The sequence below is a fragment of the Nicotiana tabacum genome, chromosome 22, assembly GCF_000715075.1.
Source record: "Nicotiana tabacum cultivar K326 chromosome 22, ASM71507v2, whole genome shotgun sequence".
Classification (NCBI taxonomy): Eukaryota; Viridiplantae; Streptophyta; class Magnoliopsida; order Solanales; family Solanaceae; genus Nicotiana; species Nicotiana tabacum.
In genome coordinates this window covers 233,155,945-233,172,997 of record NC_134101.1, presented here as the reverse complement: position 1 = coordinate 233,172,997, position 17,053 = coordinate 233,155,945, and positions in this window count along the sequence as shown.

The window sequence follows — 17,053 nt, the reverse complement described above, 5'->3', positions numbered from 1 at the left end:
CTATTAACCCATTCCCGACTATCCCCGATAGCTCTAGCTCGACCCATACATCGATCTTGAGGTCCCCCATCGACCAGTCATATACCCGGACAGCAGGCCCCTTGGTTTGATTACTGCCTCGTTTTAGCTTGCCTTTCATCGTTAAACTTCGTATTCTTAGCATCAACTGCTCTAAACAAATAGCTCGAGAATAGATCACATATTTTTAGAATCCTATTTACAAATTTAATTATTGTTACCATTTTCATGGTAAACAGTTTGGCGCCCATCGTGGGGATAAAAATAATAGTAATTATTTTCTTGCTGGTTTTATTGCACAAACGCGAGTTACCTTTCACGTTTTTTCTTGTCCAAAGATCTCTTGATTTTAGGTCAAAATGTCTGGCTCGGTAAATAGAGTTGAGAGCAACTACCTCGAAAATCACGACAAAAACAGTATGGCTATTCCAGTGGTTGGCACGACGCTATAGAACCACGATAACGCATCTGGGCTGATTCCAGCGCACGCGGGTTCGCAAGGCACACAGCAGGTCGACAAAGCCTCGCACATCGATGGAAACATACAACATATTGACCGATAGGAAGCCCAACAAACCCCGGATCGGGAAACACAGGAAGTTAGTCTTTGCAATATTTTTAAAATTTTGCAGGCACAACAGTTGGCCATCGGTCAGTTGCAAAGCCATCCGAAGACTCCCAGCACAGTAGCACCGAAAACAGCTCCACGCGACGAACGAACACCCGAGAGATCAAGAAACAACGGATCGGTAACAGACCCTACCATAGCGAAGATGCTTGGGGATCTCTCCAAGAGGATCGAGTCAGGTTCGTGGAAGTTCATGCAACAATCATCCCCCGAGGAAGCGGCCCCGAAACCCATTTCAGGAAAGTCCAAAACGCTGGAGCCCCCTAAGTACGATAGGACCTTGGATCTCGACGAGTGCACCACCGCTTACACGTGCGCTGGAAAAGGCAGTGACCTTCAAGATGATGAGTTCAAGCTCGTCTTGTTGAAGAAGTTCGGGGAAACACTCTCAAAAGGAACCATGATGTGGTATCGTAGACTAGCGCCTGACCTCACAAACTCGCTTACCGTACCAGCAGATTCCTCCACAGAGGCGCACGCTGATGCCATCGAAGCAGCAATGGGAGAGCTCGACGCATCTGAGGTCGAACAAAGAGAGAATTAAATACCATAGAAGGTCGCACCTCATTCCTTGATAGAAGTACGAGATCGCCCTTGGTTTCGGATTATCGGGCAACACAGGCCTTCACCCGAAGCCTAAACAAACCATGCTCGACGACTTTAGGGTATTTCAAACGAAGCTTGATCGGATACCCAGCTGAGATCTAGTCGGATGCCTGTACCCAGCGCCAGTCACAAGTGAGGGTCGTGGATGACCATCCGGGAGCCTCCTTGGGCTCGATATATCCAAGCAGGCTCCCGGCAAAGAAACTAATGCCAAACAGATGGAGGTACCATCCATGCGCCGCGGATAGGAGGAATGCCCCAAGATGCAATCTACCTCGCAACGATCGGGAAATGGCTCGAGGGCAACATCCTTGAGGAATCTTCAGTAGAGCCAGATTCGACGAGGCATGGCCGGTAGGGGCACCCCGCCCAGCAGAGTAAGATTTCAGTGTTGCTATACTAAACATCGTGAACACCATAAGCAAAACCAGGGACACCAAACAATTCGGACCTATTCGACCAAGTCCCCTTCAAAGGAACCACAACCTGGCGCGGGAACCGCAGGGCGTGCACGGCCATGGGGTCAAAACTGGCCACCAGCTCAGGAGGACAACAACCGTGCTACTCAATAAAAATTGCCACCAAGTACTATCGAGCGACCGGGCTTGAATCCAACCCCAAGGGAGGAAGGCAACCAAGAAGAATGAAGCAAACAAGCCGCGATGTATTACCATGACAGTGGAGGAGCGGCAACACCCTCCAAGGACTCATAAAATGGAAAGAAAAATGTCCGTCGCCTGGGAAAAATGGGTCCGGGGATATATTCCAGAGGACACCCTTACATCTAGAGAAAAGGGCACCGAGACTTCGCCTCGGCCTCACACTGACGCATTGGTAACCCTCTCCCTCATTTGATCTATTTCAAATAAAACATGTGTTCATGAATTCAAGTGGTTCGATCAAGCATACCAACGGTGTCGAACTAAAGTCAATGGGGCAGTTCGAACTAACGAACCAAATTGCTCCCGTACCTCGAATCTTTGTCGGATTCCAAACGACGTTCATCACAACAAGCAGGAAGACCATTCTCTTGATACAGGTCGTCTAAGCTCGAGCTGGGACGCCTAGCTTTGTATCAAAGAAGGTTCAAGGCACGGATGTCTTACTCAGATGCCCACGGGCACACCGACCGGAGACAGCGTCAGCCCCATTCCGCCAAAAGAATGAAATCCCACGCAAGGGGCGGAATTAAAATAGTCGACAGGGAGCAGTACGCGAAGAAGGGAAATTCCTCACCATATGGGACATTGCCGGTATCAATGCCTCCACCCTCAGAAGGATCAAAGGGTAAGCAAACCGCATCTTCGGCCAAGCCTGATTAAACACAAGGGAAGGCTGTATTAGGGCTCACACCTCGAAAGGGCAGAAACATACCAAATCTCGAAACGTCGCCTACAAATCCCGCGGTGAGGAAGAACTACTTCACTTATTTATTATTTTTTCACTAACCTGTATGCAGACAACCGGCCAGGACATTCGGAAGTTCTAACTCCACCCCGAGATCCCAAGGCCTTAACAGGAACCGCCGTGCTTTTTTCTCTCGGTCGGGCTTCCGCCCCGAAGAGGGTCTGGCCAGCAAGGTTATTAGCAGAGCAATGTACCCCCAGAGGAGGATATGACAAGATCACAAACCTTCTTGTGCAGTCAAACAACGAGCGATGATCTTCTTTTAAGGGCACCATCCCCTCGGAAGGACCGGGGAATGGCAGACTGAGTTTCAATAGTGAATCATATACCGGATCAAATGGTCCAAGGAGTCACGCCCGCGCGGACCGAGCTCACAACAATGAAACGATGTGTGTTTACGCCAAGCAATAAAAGGATATCTTTTCAGCATCTCATTCTCCAAACAAGGAAATCGCAGTGTACTCTCGGCAGGATCCCCTCCGCCAAATGCATCCCGAAATACTCGGAGACTTAGCGTCAACAATCTGGAACCCGCACGACCCCTGGGTCGGAACTCCAAGATCATGAAGCCCCAGCAAGGCAACTCCGAGCTCACAAATAGCGGCCTTTGAGCCTAAGAAAACTCAATAATTCGGAGACTGTCGCCAATCGCCATTCACTGGAAAACTTGAAACTGTAAAACCCTGAGCGGGCAGACTCGGTGTAACCAGATCTATTCTACAAAACAATGCAAACTGTAAGACCTCAACAGGCATGATAAAACTGTAAGACCTTAACAGGCATGAAAAACTTGAAGTTTAGGCTATACGTCGCATTTGTAAGAATTCCGAAAGGGCATACCCTCGGTGTAGACGCCTAAACTATCACTCGGGAAAAAAATGGCTCCGGCCAAGCACATATGACTACGGTCAAAACGGCTGATACAACCAAATTAATGCAACTCAGGGACACCCGACCGTCGCTAAATAAAATCGCAGGCCACTACTTCGAATATACTTCAGAAAGAACCGGTTAAAACAGGCTTCCCTCAACAGCAAAAACGAGCTTCAACCATGTTAGCTCCAAATCACAAGGCTTTGACCTACTCATCCTACGAGCTATGAACCTTTCGAGGTGCTCGAACATCGTCGATAACGACTTGAAATCGAGGTTCTTACAGAACCGACGATGGGTCAGGCAAAATCATTTCAAAAGACCTTAACGAGCGGAAAACAAAGCCTACAAAAAGCCCATGGGCAAAAAGCGTAAGAGCCATTATCGCCAGCCAAACGAGCCTCCAAGACGCACACTAAAAGGTCTCAACGATCAAACAACATAAGAACCACTGTCGCCAGCTTAAAAATTGACAACTTGAGGATTAAAATGAGCTGGTGTCGTAACCCGATTCGGAGATCGGATCCAAAATATTTACCTATACAAGCCTCAGGGTCGTGTATCAAAAGGTCTCAACGACCAAATAGCATAAAAGCCACTATCGCTAGTTTGAAGATCAAAAAAACTTGAGGGTCAATTAAAGCTCGAATCGCAACGCGACTCACAGACTGGACCCAAAATAGTTGAAACAACAAACACCCAAGGTCAAGAAGTAAAAACCATCATCATCCACCCATACAGGCAGGAAAGAACTTAAGGGTCAATTAAATCTCGGATCGCAATGCGACTCGGAGATTGGACCCAAAATAGTTGAAATAGTGAATGCCCAAGTGCAAGAAATGAGAACAATCACTATCCGCCTACACGGGCATAGGAGATCGAAGGTCAGACAAGCTCGAGTCAAGGTCTGACTCGGAGATTGAGCCTAAACAGCTGGGCAAAGCACGGAGGCCCCAACGCCTGCTCACATCAAAGATCGCACTTAAAAGCCTTTGGGCCAGCCTGAACAGTTCCGGACCTACGAGGATCCCGCCAAACACCGAAACCAGCCTGCCTAGTCAAAAGCAATACAGAAAGAGATACAAAACAAATAAAGCTTCGAGTTTCCTCTTATCTTACATACGCAAAAAAGGAGCACTCTCCATCTACAAACATGCTTTTCAAGTATCAAATACAAAGCGGAAAAATAGCAAAATTTACACTCCGCTCCAAAAGGCTACAGCCTATCAGATTCACTCTCCGCGACGTCAGCAAGATGTGACCGAGCGTCACGCTTGTCCGCCCTTGCTCGAGCCAGTTCCTCCGAGAGAACAAAGCCCCTTGCACCGATCTCCTCGAGTACTTCTCTTTGGGATCTGCAACAAACATATTCCTCGATCCTCTTCTCCCGGTCGAGGGCCCGCTTCAGCTCGGCTTGGGCGTCAGCAGCATCCTTCATACGAATCGCCATCTCCTGATCAGCCTTGGTTCGGCTTAATGCCGCTTTAGCCCAGGCATCGGTTACCTCAGCCCTAATCTTCGAGAGATCAGACTCGAGTTTCCCGATCATATCTGCTTGAACTATAGCGTTGTCACGAACCAAGCGGAGTTGGGCCTCGAAGACATGAACCTTGGCCAAAGCGCCTCTCTCCTCTAAAGCTTGAGCTTGCACCTGAACCCTTAGCTCACCACAACCGTTCCTAACGTGGTCGATATCTCCCTTGAGGTACCCCAAGGCCTCCGTCTTTTTCTACAGCTAATATAGGAGAAAGGGGTTAACTTTAAAGGCCAAAAAGAGCGAAGCACGTACTACGAAAGGTTACCTACTCCACTAAATAGCTCTCGTAATTTGAGCTCTGGTACGCCTCATGTCTCCAATACAGCAACTCAACCTCCTTCTCCTCGCTAAGGAGCCTAAGGGATTCAGCCTCGTCCAAAACTTTCCGAAGCATGGCTCCTTGACAGAACAACTCAGACCTGAGCCTATCACAGACCTGCAAAAGGAAAACTCGATGAAGAAAGGAGGGCGCAGAATATAGAAGAATTGTGCCTAAACTCACCATGAAGTGAAGACGACAGACTTTCTCGGAGACAGAGCACACTCCTGTTGATCCAGCCTCTTCGGCCCCAGGATAACCAACCTCAGGCAAAGCATGTTCACTCGGAGGAACCGCCATCTGGGAATCAGACACTCCGGGAATAGCAGGCTCGGACGATGCCATTCTCCTCGAAGACACAGGCCCGTTCAACGCCACTAAAAGCTCCATCACACTATGGGTGGCAATACTATTTATCACCATCGTCCCTCAGCTCGGAGGCCGATGCTTCCTTCTCCTCTTCGGAAGAGCACTCCCTTATCCCAAGGAACCGCCCGATACCTAGAAACTACAAAGCCAGCACCAAAGAAAGGGGAAAATGTCACCTCAAATATACGAAGTCCAAGGCAAAGGCAGCATGCGTGCATACCTTGGTATTTTGCTCCCCATATAATGCGGAATATAGCTCGCCACCTACGCTCATCGTAGGTCGAATGGGTCACCAGCCTCCGGACCCAGTCGGGCAGGTCAAGAACTTCGCTCGGTGTCCATGAAGTTGCTGCAAAAAGGGAAGAAACACGATTACTTAACTGATTTTTGCTATAAGCAAAATTTGAAAAAGCACCAAACGCTCTACTCACGCATATAATTCCATCCCTTGGGAAATGGCAAAAGCTCCACAGGGATAATGTCTTCCGTCCAAATCCGGATGAACCAACTGTCCCACTCTCGATCCCCATCTTCTTCGTCATTGACAACAAAGGGCGTGGATGAACGGCACCTCAGGGTTAGCAGGCCTAGGTGATGAAAGGGTCAGTATAGCTTGACGAGGTGGCTAAGCGTGAATTCAAGCCCAGCCCTCTCCGCAAAAGACCTCATCATCAGCACCACTTGCCAAAACGACGGATGTATCTACGCCAAAGTAACCCGATACTTCGAGCAAAAATCAACCACGACCCTATCAAGGGGGCCAAACACAAAAGAATATAGGTATACGCTCAAGAATCCATCAGCGGAGTCCGTAATACTCTCATCCAGGGAAAGCACCTATAGCGTTATCCCCTTGCTCCATCCACAGTATCTCCTCACCATCTCCAGATTCTCCTCTCTTATCAAAGACACGATCTTCAGAGTGAACTCCCGCGGATCATGAGCATCGGGAGAAGCACTCCCCATTCCCTGCCAGGTCGACCCCAAAGTATTTGCCATGACTGTGGTAAAATTGACAGACTAGAGCAAGGACGTGCGCCAACACTTTTTGCGCCTGAAGAAATGAGGAACCCTGTACCAAAGTGGAAGGGCAGCTATTTGAAATAGTAAGGTCTTTCGAAGAAGCCAAAGTCGCCTCACACATATGTGAGAATCAACGGCGACTTGCCTACCCGGAGTGAGCCTCGGGAAGTCAACAGCCTCGATACTGATCGGCAGGGTGATACCCGACCCCATAGGCGTCCACTGACAAGAGGCCAGACCTCAAGGAGTCAACTGTATTGCCTCTAGTTTCGGGACAGTTTCCGACCTCAAGGACCTCCACCAAAAAAGAAGTCGGTCTTCGTGAAACTTGCAATGCCATCACTCGACTCAAGGCGGTACCCGGTCTCATGGTTTCCTTTCCTAAAAAAGAGAAATAAGCATGCGAAGCTCCAATCACAAAGGCTCCATGAAGGCCCAAGGCAGCGCCTGAATACAGACAACTCCTTAACAGAAGTCTATCCCATATGCTTTAAAAAGCTATCTACATCAAGTTCATAAGGAACCCCCAGGTACCGGAAGCTGACCTCCATTAAGGACATCATTCTCGAAAGCTCCGCATACTATCTCCACACAACACGGAGGGCTCGACAGCCCGAGCCTATCAGATCAACCCAGGCTCGATCCGAGGTACGACGATGGGCTCGGAAAGGGGCCATGTCGATCAACGGAGGATTGGGAATAACGCTCGCATTCAAGTTAGGCATCAGCGGTCGACAACAAAGGAAAACATTCAAAAGCCTCGAAGGGCACGAGAGCATATAAAAGTAAGGAAAAGGTCAAAAGCGGAAGTCAATGAAGTATATTCATATTCATAAAAATTCATGCACAACAGCCCTCGAGGGGTCCTTACACGCAATTACAAAAGCCTACAGAGGATCTCTACGCATAAAGGAAGAAACAGAAGGATGCACACGCGAAGTAAAATCCTAGAGACCAGTCCACCTTCGAAGGTCCGCCTCCTACAACGGGTGCCTCCGGACGCACATCCTCGGAAGCCCCATCCCAGCCTTCCACACTAATATCCCCAAAGGATGAGACGGGAAGTAGGGAGGGATGAATAAACGTCGTAGCTCTCCGAAGCACGAGGACCCTCGCTGGCCAAGAGAATCTCGGAGAGACAGCGGACCGAACATGCCTCGGTCCCGCTTGCATAGCTACTTAGAGTCCACTTCTTGGAACATCTAGCCGTGCAAGCCCCCATATCGGGGCAGAGCACCACATTGACCTGGGGTATAAAGGTGAGCAGCGGTGTATAATCCAAGCCCCCTTCTGAGTAGCGGTATGTAACCCGAAGAGCTTACTGCGAGCAAGGAAAGTTGACCCTCGTATGTCATCATCTCGAGCAAACAGTAGCAAACCTAACATCGACCACGGCAGCGACAGGATAGCATGATTATACTCGACAAAGGGAAGCCCCGGCAGAAGGCCACAACACAACCTGAGGGAGCTCCGCCAAATGGCCTTAAGGCTATAAACCCCAAGCATGATGGTAAAGGATAGAGTAAAATGATAAGAACAGATGAGAAAATGAGCCAACGAAGGCACTGGATAGGAAAAACAGCGCCAAGGCACCCCCATTTATAGGGGTAATAATACGATCATCGAGGCTTTGGAAGATTGACCGGCGGACGCAGTTACTGCATTCTTGAGAAACCAAATCGACAGCGGTACATTCACCTTGGAGAATAGGAATCGGCATTATTGAATGAAGTCAAAATACACAGGTCTGTGGGACGCCCCAGTTGCCATAAAAGCTCGCACCACATGTTGCATAATTGGTGTGACGTCAAGGTAAGAAGCTCGAGAAGTCAAGTGTTAGAATCATTTCCCATCGCTTCGTTCTGGGAAACGTGGAGACTAACTTTACGCGGTGAAATCAGAGGACTTAATTTCTCGTTATCAAGTCATTTCGAAATAATACCTCAAGACCTCGAGGACGGGGAGCCACAACCGAGTCCCCTCCCTCGAGGCTCGTTGAGGCCCGACTCGGAGAAGATGGAAATCAAAGCCAGAACAGAAGAGGAAGCCCTCAAGGCACGCGGCTAAGACTGACAAAGCCGGCTTATCCAGGGCCTACGCCGAAGCATCGCGTCTAACCATCCCATCTCCATACTTAACCATTAATGCATGTTGTACTATAGCGAAGTTCCCCTCCTATATAAAGGGGACTCGTGCTACCTTGTAAAGGACTGATGTTGCTCCAACTATTCTCTCCAAGTGCAATAATATCTCTCTCTCTCTCTCTTCTTTCTAACTTGCTCGTTCTCACTGGCCCGAGGCTACTTTAATATTTATCACTTTCTTACTTGTTCTTCATTCTATCACTTGGTATTGGCTGTGAAGAGCTTTGTTTGATCATAATCTAACTGTTATCCCCTTCCCGACTATCCCCGATAGCTCAAGCTCGACCCGAACATCGATCCTGAGGTCCCCTATCGACCAGTCCTATACCCGGGCAGCAGGCCTCTCGGTTTGATTACTGCCTCATTTTAGCTTACCTTTCATCGTTAAACTTCATATTCTTAGGATCAACTACTCTAAACAACTAGCTCAAGAATCGATCATATATTTTTAAAATGTCATTTATAAATTTAATTGTTGTTACCATTTTTACGGTAAACAGATATGATTAATCCACTTAACCCACAAAAAGTCAGACTTTTGAGTTATATCCCATACGTACTTCCCCAAGGCAGTCTCATTCCATGCCACACAATCCATTATCCTAATCCTTACCTCTTGTTTTGGTCGACAAACAAGATCTCAGGCCACTAGTGGCACCCTGGTTATTTCCTGCTTACTATCCTAGAGGTAATTTCGACAGATAAATGTAATATTTTTAAGTACTGCTTTGGGAAGTGTTAATATCGATACCCAGTATATATGTATTATACATCAGGACTGCATTGATCATTTGAATTCTCCCAGCATATAATAAGTTCCTTGAACCCCAACTTCTTATTCTAGTAGTTAGCTTGTCCACCAGCACTTGACAATCCATGCTTGATAGTTTCTCGGATGATATTGCGACACCTAAGTACTTAAAAGGAAGTCTACCTGGTGTACCCTATTATTTCTCATAAATACTTTATCTTCTGTGACTCTATGTTCACAACAAAGATGTTGGATTTGCCAGCATTAGTTGTTAGACCTGAGGAATTGGAGAATGTCTGAAGTCCTCTCAGTATTAGCATCACATATTTGAATTCTCCTTTATACAAAAGGAGCACATCATCTACAAAGCAGAGGTGGTTAAGTTGCAAACTTCTACACTTGGTATGTAATCCAAAGCTCTCTTGTTGTGCCACTAACTTCATTATTCCAGTGAAGTACTCCATACATATCACAAACAACAGAGGGGATATGGGATCTCCTTGTATCCGGACCCTCTTGCCTTTTATGGTCTCATATAATCCTACATTTAAAGCCACAATATACTAGGGTGTTGACATATATTCCATGATCCACCTTATGAACTTCATAGGAAAGTTATGTGCATGTAATATCCTCTACAAAGTCCCTTTCAATAGAGTCATAGGCCTTCTTGAGGTCTATTTTAATCAGGCAACTCTTGGTGGCTGATTTACTATTGTACAACGTAACTAGATTCGGACAAATCATTATATTCTGCACAATTGTTCTCCTACCTACAAAGGCACTCTAGTTCTCTGATATAATATTTGACAAGATTAATTTGAGCATATTACAAAGTATTTTTTAGATGATCTTGTACACTATATTGCAGCATGCAATGGGTCTGTAGTCCCCAATTGATTCTGGATGGTTGCTTTTTGGAATCACTTTGATTATTGTGTTGTTAATCACCCTTAACATCCACCTTTATGAAAAACTCTAGTACTCCCTCCCTGAGGTCTTCACTTACTATGTTCCATATCTTTAAAAACTTGTTGTCATATCCATCAGGACCTGGAGATTTTCCCCATCAACTTGCCATAGTGGTTGCTTAACCTCTATCTCAATGAACTCTGCTACTAGCATATTCCTTTGTTCCTCTGTTACTATCGGACTTCTTCTTACCTGGTTGTTGCATACATGTGTTCTACCAACTTTGGTGGTTACTAATAACTCTATATAGAAATCCACGAATGCCCCAGCTATCTCATCCATATTTGTAACCATTCTTCTATTAGAATCCTTTATTAGGAAGATTCTATTAGCACTTCTTCTAGCCTTCATATAACTGTGGAAAAATATGTTGTTTTGATCCCCCTACTTTAACCAATGTATTTTAATCTTTTGTCTCAAGAACTGGTCACTTTCTTTCTTTAGCATGCTATACTTGTTTGCCAATTCCTGCTCTCTATCAATGAGGCGTGTATTGAGGAGGTCTTGTTGAATTTATTTTTTACAATCCTCTAGCTCTTCCTTAGCTTGTCCTGCTTTCAGTTCAATATCACTAAAGTTGGTTTTGTTCAGCTGTTTAAGTACTCTCTTCAGCTCGTTCAGTTTCCCTACTAACTGATACATATTGGTGCCAATGACCTCAGGTGTTCTTGAATTCAGGATCCACACTCTACATATTAAAATATTTGAAGGGTCTATTGATCCCCTGGTTTTCATTCTCCCAATTAATCAGAGCTAGGCATTGATCAAATAATCCCTTATTCATATAGTGAACCATAGAGGATGGTAGTTGTGACAACCTATCTATGTTCATTAATACTTTGTCAATTCTGCTACGCACTCTATCTCCTCCACTTTGTTTGTTATTCCATGTATAATAGGCTTCAGTTGATTTCAGATCTTGAAAGCAACACACGTCATAGCATTGTCGGAAGTCTCTTATTTAAGCCATAGTCACAGAACTACCCACACTGTCTTCCTTGTGCAGAATGCTGTTAAAGTCATCCATCACATCCCATGGACCTCGAGTGTGGTTATAGATGTCCACTATCTCCTTCCATAAAATTTTTTCTAAGTGCCATGTCATTGTAAGCATAGACTATTGTTACCTGAAATTTCTTTCCAGTTCCCTTGTGTCTAACCTCACTATGTATTAGTAAGGCCCGCCCTTCCCTAAAGCAGGTAAAATAGCTGTTTTAGGCCCCACGTTTGTGGGGGCCCTATTTTATGTTACACCTAATACCTTATATATAAGTTTAAAAAAGTCATGTGAAGTAAAAATGATTGATTTCTTTCTTTAACAAATATAGAAAAGAAGGATTTGCAACTGCTATGATTTTTGTCAAGGAAATTGCATTTGAAATGAATATCGAATCCGAATTTCGTAAGAAACATGTGATATATATGAAGAAATAATTTAATGAGAATGTTGATAATGAAATCTCAAAATATCTGGAAGAGTCTTTTAGAGTTGATATTTTTTATACATAGTAGACAAGGCTCACTTCAAAATAGATTTGAACAATTTGAAGCGTATGAAAATATTTTTGATTTTCTGTTTACCAGTAAAAAACTGAAATTACTAGATGATGAAAATTTGAAAAATATTGACTTAATTTTGAATGTTCCTTAAAGCATAATGATCAATCCGCTATTGATCGTTTAAATTTATTTTTTAAATTAAAAGTGTTAAAAAATAGTACAATTAGAAGACAGTTTAATTGATATACTCAATCAAATAAAGGATTTGATTCTTTTTCAAATGCCTATATTGCTTATAGAATAATGTTAATCACTCTTGTTATCGTTGCTTCGGCGGAAAGAAGTTTTTCAAAATTAAATTTGATAAAATTTTACCTAAGATCAATAATATCTCAAGAGAGGCTAAATGGATTAGCTATATTGTCAATTGAGAAAGACTAATTAGAAGAAATTGATCATAAGAAAATTATTAATAACTTTGCATCTTAAAAAAACTATAAAAAAATAGACTTCAAATAAAAATAATATTTTTTAAAAAAAGGATAAGGCCCCTCATAAAAATTGGCTTTAGGCCACATAATTCGTTGGACCGCCCATGTGTATTAGTTCATCAGTACTTCTAAATATGCAAACATCAAATATCATAGGCTTTGTGACAATAATAGTTATTCTTGTATGGCACGACCCGGATTTCCCACCGTCGGGATCGTGATGGCGCCTACTCTTGAAAGCTAGGCAAGCCAACCGATAAAACTTTACCACACTTATTATTAACCAAAATAGAAATAAATAATAGCTAAAACTACACAGATATAAGGTGCGGAAGTGATATAACAATTCAACAACTCTGATACATAACTACCCCAGTGATCATGTGTCACAATCCACGAACGTCTAAGAAATTCTACAAACATTGGTTTAAAAGAAGTACATCTGTTTTCAAAATAGAAAGAGACAGGAAAAACTAAAATAGAGGGAAAGGGGACTCCAGGGTCTGCGAACGCCATAAGATCTACCTTGGGTCTCCCGTGGATTGAAGGCAGCAACCTCAACTCTACTCACGAGGTCCGGCACCGAAATCTGCACAGAGAATGTTGACTGCAGTATCAGTACAACTGACCCCATATAATGGTAATTGTCGAGTCTAACCTCGGCGAAGTAGTGAAAAGGCTGGATACGACAACAATATAAACCTGTGCAGTTAAACCATATATGAGAAACAATAATAACAGAAATTTAACAGAATAAGACGGGAAAGGGAAACATGCTGAGGGGAATATCAAATTCTAACAGTAATAAAGTAAAGAAGCAAGGTAGATATTAAACTTTGAACCAACAGAAATGATAACATAGTAACATGTGCACACCATCACCCTTCATGCTTTTACTCGCGTCCTCACCATAAAAATCAATAGAAATGGCACGGCATCACCGTTCATGCATTAACTCTCTCATGATCATGGCACAACATCACCCTTCGTGCATTAACACTCACTGAACATGGCACGGCATCACCCTTCGTGCATTAACACTCAATGAACATGGCACGGCATCACCCTTCGTGCCTTTACACTCTCTCACCCAAATAATAGAAACGATAATATTCCGGCAAGGGAATTAACTATAATCAATCTCGTTTCAATAGTTAAATTCACAATGTAAGTCTCAACTTGAGTCAATACTCAACAATTACCCAATAACAAGAAAATATAACCAAACTTGTTCAACATGATGAGTAACAAGTTTAAGCATGAACACTACGTGATAAGAGACACAATGGTTACAAGTATAAGAATCATTTGCATGCTATGACCCAACAACAATGTATAGATACTCGTCACCACACCTATATATCGTATTCAACAATTGAACACGTAGCAATTAAGACAACAACACCAATTCCCTCAAGCTAAGGTTAGACCAAACACTTACCTCGATTCCACGGCCAAAAATCAAGCCTCAATTACCTCTTTACCTCTCGGTTCCACTTCCAATCCGCTTGTATCTAGTCATAATTTACTTAATAACATCAATAAATGATAAAGAACTCAACTCCAATATTTAATTATAGATTTCCCAAATTTTTTCTCAAAAAGCCAAAAATTGACCCCGGACCCGCTTGGTCAAACTCGAAGTTCGGACCAAAATCCGATTAATCATTCACCCACGAGCCCAAATATGTAATTGATTTTGAAATCCGACCTCAATTTGAGGTCTAAATCCCCAAATTTTGGAATTCGTAAATTCTACCCAAAAACACCCAATTTCCCATGAAAAACCCTAGATTTTGTGATGAAATCTTGTAAAAAGATGAAATAGATTGGAAGAAATAAGTTAAGAATCATTTATCTATGATTTAGGGAAGGACTTGCTCTAGGAAAATCGCCTTTTGGAGTTTAGGTTTTGAAAATTTGAAGAATGAATGAAAAATCTCGTCCAAGACCCTTTTACTCAGCTGCAGATGTCGCAATTGCGACCAGAGCTTCGCAAATACGAAGCTTGCAATTGCGAAAGGTCTATCACAATTGCGAAGCCTTCATAATTCCTGTTGCCTTCGCAAATGCGAGGAAAGTGTCGCATTTGCAATTACATATATCGCAATTGCGATCGGTTCCCCTACCAGACTCTCTTCGCATTTGCGAAGGTTTGTTTGTATTTGCGAACTATGCTGGCCCAGCTTTTTGATTGCATTTGCGATGAAAGGCTCGCAATTGCCAAGTCTGTGAAACTCGCAATCGCGAAGCCTAATCTCGCAATTGCGAAGCCTGATCTCGCAATTGCGAGATCAGAGGCCTGCAACTACTGAAGCATACCAGCAATATTTTTCCCAAGTCCAAAACCCCCCGTGGCCTATCCAAAACTCACTCGAGCCCTCGGGGCTCCAAACCAAACATGCATACAAGTCTAAAAATATCATACGGACTTGCTACTGCGATCAAATCGCCAAAATAACATCTTAAACAACGAATTTAACACCAAAACTCATGAAATTCTCAAGATAGTTCAAAATTTCTATTTTCTCAACCAAGGGTCCGAATTATATCAAATCTCTTCTGTTTTTCACCAAATTTCACAGATACGACTTAAATACTATCTCAAACCTGTACCGGGCTCCGGAACTAAAATACGGGCCCGATACCAACGAGATTACATATTATTCCATTTCTAAAAATTCTTATATTTTCCAGCAAACAATTTTCTTCAAAAATTCATTTCTCGGGCTAGGGACCTCGGAATTCGATTCTGGGCATACATCCAAGTCTCATATTTTACTGCGGACCTTAGGGACCGTTAGAACACGGGTCCGAGTCCATTTACGTAAAACGTTGACCGAAGTCAACAAAAATAAGCCAAATTCATTATTTCTTAAAAGAATTCACATAAGGGCTTTCTAGATATACACCCGAACTGCACACATAAATCGAGGAGAATAAAAATGAGATTTTTAAGGTCATCACATTGTATCTTAGCATTCGCGATGGAAGAACAGCATGTTATATTTATGTTTTATTACTATGCATAGGGAAGTTGTGCTCGTTTAATCGAAGAAACATGATCTTGAGTAAACAAAATGATTCTCCAGTTTGTTAAACAATCTTTGAATTTCATGTCAAAGAATTAAAACTGACGTAGTCAATTCATCTGAGCTAAATACTATAGTAATTATAATTGTGTAGTTAGAAAACAAGCCATGACTCCAATGATTTATTGAGTTGGTAACAGGAATGACCGATATGAACAGGAAGTAGAGCTGCTTATCGGGCGGATTGGGCGGTTATTTACTCTTAATGGTTTGGCTTATCGGTTATCGGCTTTTAAATGTATCAATCCGCTAGCCACCCGATAGGATTGGTATCGGTTTAGCTCTTATTGGGCGGTTATCGGGCGGTTTATTAACCTAATTCAATTTATATTGCGTGCATTAATTGTTTGCTAATAGCCTAGCATACAAATTCAGAAATCAAAATTACACATTGAGTCCAGACATACATGTCTGTTAACGCCTACATAAGAATGATGTAGTGTGTCATGTGTTGGAGAGTGAAAAAAGCAGAACATATTGTACATTGTAGGCTACATTAACTGAAGATAAACTGAATGAGTTGATTCATTACCTTTCCAACATTGCCATTGATAAAGATGTTACTGCAATTGAGATCTCTATGAATAACACTAGGGTCATGAGTGTGTATATAATCCAAGCCCTGTAGTATTTGCCTAGACCACTTCTTCAATGCCTTAATCGAAACATGACGATGTTTCTTCCTATAATCCCTCAAATTACCAGAGGCACATTCCTCAGTTATGAAATTGAGGATGTTATGTTCATTGTCTTTCCAGACATGATATAGTACTATGATGTTGTAATTCTTCAAGTTCTTCAACAGTGCAATCTCCGGAAGTGGAAGGCTTTTTGATATTTAATATATATATGGATAAAAATAAATTTTATATATATTCTTAACGGGTTAACGGATTATCCGTTAAGAAAATTGAATAATCTGCCCCCAAACCGATAAGCCGTTAATAAAAAAATTTCAATCTGTTCCCCGTCCATTAAACCTTAACCCGATACCAATAAGCCATTAAGCTTCGATTTCGGTTCGGTTTTCGGTTCGGTTTTAAACACCCCTAACAGGAAGAACAAAGCATGTGAAGTTAAAAGTTCGATTTATGTCATGCAAATATAGTGCAATGATACATAAATACTAAGTTGACAACAGATAATACACACACATATTAATATATAATGAATTTTGATTACTATCAGTATAATTAAATAGGCAAAATAAAAATTGGGCGGTCGGCAGAAACTAATTGTATTCACTAAACTCTATATATATAAAGATTTTATGCTAATTACGGAGACATAGAAAAAAGAATCATCGAATTTAGACATCGTATG